The sequence below is a fragment of the Amblyomma maculatum genome, chromosome 7 (genome assembly GCF_055883805.1).
Source record: "Amblyomma maculatum isolate TAMU_Amacu chromosome 7, ASM5588380v1, whole genome shotgun sequence".
NCBI classification, from domain to species: Eukaryota; Metazoa; Arthropoda; class Arachnida; order Ixodida; family Ixodidae; genus Amblyomma; species Amblyomma maculatum.
The window spans coordinates 27,521,759-27,526,347 of record NC_139350.1 but is presented as its reverse complement, the minus strand read 5'-3'; the positions used below and the strand labels follow the sequence as shown (position 1 = coordinate 27,526,347).

Genomic DNA, 4,589 nt, shown 5'->3' with positions numbered 1-4,589 from the left:
GTAAGGAAATCTACATGCGCATTCCATGAAAGGGTTTCATTAAAGATTACAACTAACGTCTTGAATGTCGGTACGATTTCTACTGGTATGGTCTGCATTGATATTGTTTTCGTTATTATTATGCTCTTGTTTCTAGGGCGAAACAGAACTGCTTTTGTTTTCGTTGTGTTTATTTTAAGCATGTTCATGCACGACCATTCTTCTAACGCAGCAAGTGTTAAATTTGCATTATCAATGAGTTCATCGGCCAATCGTCCAGTTACAAATACACTGGCGTCATCGGCATATATAATAAAGTTAGCTGCGGGACCGCTATTCCCTATGTCGTTTATTTATAAATTGAACAAAAAAAGGTCCCAAAATGCTTCCTTGTGGTACTCCACAGCAAACTTGTAAAGGGTTGGAGAAATGGCCATTAATTCCTACAATTTGGATTCTATTACATAGATAAGATTCTATGAGAGATGCTGCTTGTCCACAAATGCCATAATGCTCCAATTTTCGTATTAGTAGATGATGATTTATGGAGTCGAACGCTTTAGTGAAATCAACGAAAAGGCCCAAGACCAGTCTGCTGTCTTCGAGTTGAGATAATATAAACTCCTTTTGGGCAAGCAGCGCAAATTTTGTGCTAAGACCTTTCCGGAAACCGTACTACCAATAGACTAGGAGGTGATGTTCCTGTTTAAACTGAACTAATCGATTTAGAATAACCTTCTCGAAAGCCTTAGAAAGCACAGGAAGTATTGATATGGGGCGGTAATTCCCCATATCGTTTCGCTCGCCTTTCTTAAACAGCATAGTTATTCGTGCCACTTGCATCTTAGACGGAAATACGGCCTGAGAAAGGCACAGGTTAAAAATGTGCGTAAGGCAAGGCGCGAGAACATCAATAACATGCTTTATTGGTACAACAGTAAACCCGTCAATATCTTTACTAGTGCTGTTGTTTATGCTTCTAACTAATTTGATCACTTGCTCGTTTATGACAGGATCAAGAAAAATGGAGGTCTCATTTCTATAGAAATTCTGAAGATCATTAAATACCATATTGCTCTCTACAGCGTTCATCAGATATTCGTTAAACGCATCAGCAAGCTGCTTCCCGGACAACTCAGAGCCATTGATTACCATTTTTTCAATTGTTTCAGTGCCGACGTTTCGCTTTAGCACAGAATTAAGCCTTTTCCACAATACATCCGTACTTCCTACAGCAGAGTTGAATAAGTTATTCATATAGGAACGCTTTGCATTCTTCAGATCACTGCCTAATTTATTACGGTATGTCTTAAATTCTTTGAGTATATTAATATCCTTAGACTTTATGAACAGGTTGTATAAATTATTCTTCTTGTTTATTCTGCTAATAAGCTCGCTGCTTATCCAAGGCTTATGTATCTTTCAGCGGCGCTTGGTGCGTACGAAAGGAAAGCTTGCTGCGTAAATAGGCTTCAGTTTGCAAATCAATGCATCATAAGCGCAGTTTGCATCTGCTGTGCTGTAAATGAAATCCCAACTCGTGGACATTACCTTTTCGCGAAAAACTGAGAGACTACCGCATGTTAAAGGTTGAAGTACAAGGATATCCGAAGTGTTTTTTCGACGGGCATACCTCCTCGAGCAGAAAAATATTGGCAGGTGATCACTCAGATCAATGCAAATACGCAAAAAAAATGCAAAAATATCAGAATCTATATTTGTTCAAAATACTTCAATTAGAGACGATGAAGTCTTAGTTATTCTGGTAGGGAGGCTAATGGCGTTATAGCAGCCGTGGGATTTTAATAAAATATCAAGTTTATATTTTACGGAGTCATTCTGCAGCATATTGATATTGATGCCTCCCCCACAAATAAAATCTAAATGATTTTCACTAACGAACACCAATATTGATTCAAAATGTTCTAGAAAAGCTACAACAGAACCATTTGGGGGACGATAACACACCGCCAATAAAGTTGTTTGCATCCTGACTAACAAAAATTTATAGTTCTGGGTTGTTGCAGAGTAATCTTCAATGAGCTCATATGGATTGTCATCATTAACTAATATGCAAATCCCTCCACCATGCCCCGTGGACCGGTTGGCATATACTGTTTTATAGGACGGTAGGCGATAGACATCGGCTTCATTAGTGGACCATGTTTCTGTCAGCATTACAACATCAAATGTTCTCTGTACGTGTTCAAAAAAAAAGATTCAAAACGCCTTCTTTGTTTCTAATTGAACGTACATTGGCATGAAAACATTTGAAAGAATTAGCATATTGTTTGCCTAAGCAGTTCCCAAAAGTATGCGGTAAAATGTATGACTCTTTTTCCATGTTTGACAAAAAAAACTTATCTCAGTTTATGGAGATCGCCTACGCTGGCAATCGCTATTGCACTCTCCCCGTCCCTCCTGCGAACAAGAACTCGGCCGTTGCTATGCCACACAAACCTGAAGTCATTCCTTTTGGCCCAGATTTTTGCGTCGGTTAAGAGTCCACGGGCCCGTTTTGTCAAGTTTTCCAGGATGAACACTGTGTCGCTTGAGTCACGCAACGTTTTCCTACATTGCCACCAGATATCCCGGTCTGACTGCTTCACAAAGCGGGAAATTACACCAGGAATTTTATCTTTTTTTGCTGGTAGTCGGTGAATCGATACGTCACATTCCGCTAGCTGCCGCAGGTTATGCTGCTTAGCAATCGCATTGATTTTGTAAGGCAGATTTTCTTCATCAGTCTGTTCAATTGCATGAAACTCGAGGTTGAGCCGTCCGCTCCTCCATTCAAAGTTGTAGCTCAACTGCATTCCTGTCCTGGGATTCAATTTTGTCCACCCTGCATTTCAGTCCAGCGATATCCTGTTCATTTTTTTCGGTTCGTGTTAGCAGTTTGTTATACTGCTCTTTAATGAAGTCTAGTGAGTCCTCAATTTTCTCAACCGTTTCTTTGAGTGGTAATAGCACATTCAGTTTGTCGCTTATACTTTTGAGCCACAGTTGAATGTTTGCCATGTCAGGTTCGCTGCCAGTTTTTTCAGTTGCAGAGGCTCGTGATTTCGAAGATCTGCATGTCGAGCAGCGCCAGTTTTTGCGGTAAGCTTCTCCTTTCGTCTTGATAGTTGAATCCGCAATGCCCGCACATTTTCCTGTGTGATATTTGCAATGACGCTCGGCACATTCAACTGTGGCATCGGTCACATCCAGTTCAGTATCACAAGTTCGACATTGCTCGTTTTCCATACTTTTCACGTGGCAGCAGCGGCAGCAACGATAGAATTGCAGGAGTGTAAGAAAGGTTTATCACTGACCTGCAGCAAAAACGGTTGCTTTTAGAAAAGAAGTTCATTCCATGCTGCCGCTGCTGCCATGTGATGTTGATAAATGGTAAATTAGTAGAGTAATGGTTCCTTTAAAATGCCAATAAATTTCATTTTGTGAGAGACGTTTTGCACACTTTCCAAAATTTAGGACTGTCAGAGATTAATTTTGAATAATGTTAAGACCCTTAGCGGGCTTCGGGAATGTCTGCCTTTCATTCCCCAAGCCCGCTAAGGATCTTAACGTTATTCATAATTAATCGCTTGCAGTCCTAAATTCTGGAAAGTGTGCAAAACGTCTCTCACGCAATGAAATTTATTGGCATTCTAAATGAACCATTACTTCGAAGGTTACAAACTATGTCATCTAATAATCCAGCAACACTTCACACCATTGAGCCCGAGTCCTTTTCGCAGCAGTTGAAATTTTGTTGCCAGAAGGCAAACTTATACCATATGGTATGGGCTTGTCAACAAAATACCAGTATTGACATAATAAATCAGCCAACGTGGGAAGGCTGGGAGGCAGCCCTGTCCAGCTCGGACCTCAAGAAACAACGAGCCCTCGTCGAAAGAGCACGGGCACCGGCTTTTGTCAACGGTGTCCCGGACTAGGGACCCGATTAGCGATCGCTTAATCTAAGCCAATGTGGCTTTCAATAGAAGTTTTCATCGTCATCACCATCATCAATGACGTTAAATGCAAGCTACCAACCAGTCGCTGCGAAGACATCGTATAAAACTGCGCATGGACGCTGTCCTGTCCTGGCAAGGAATTTCGCAGGCTGAAGATACATTAATCACTGTAATACTGAGCAGTGACCCAATCCTATGCTAAGAAAATATTAGGGTTACTTGCAAAACAGGTGTCGGACATAAAACTGCCCCTAAGGAAATGGAGTTGTTCTTATCATGCGACTATAAGGATGTATTTTTTTTTTAAACTAAGCACGGGTAGTTAGGCCCGTGTGAATCTATTTTACTCCTCTTGTCAAAAGCAACGAATATGTTCAGGAGACAGCAGTAGCACTTAAACGAAAAGGAATATAAACAGGCTACCAGTGCAGTACATTGATTTAGGTGTATCATGTAATATGTAGTGTAACAATTAGGTGCTGGGAACGTATGTTTCTCAAACGTTCGAGCATTTCATTAAAGCAACATTTGCTCACTTCCCCTGTTACGGCCACTCATGAAGCTTTCAACAGCAAAAAAAAGGAAAAAGGCACATGGGGTTTAAAGCACCAAAGCGACAGCGGCTGTGACGGATGATGTAGTGGCGGG

General features: G+C 40.9%; 1 pseudogene; it reads right to left on the bottom strand.

Annotated features, from left to right (window-relative positions):
• Window positions 1-2,339: 2,339 nt before the first annotated feature.
• On the bottom strand, window positions 2,340-3,258 carry LOC146182864 (uncharacterized; annotated as a pseudogene).
• Window positions 3,259-4,589: the final 1,331 nt, after the last annotated feature.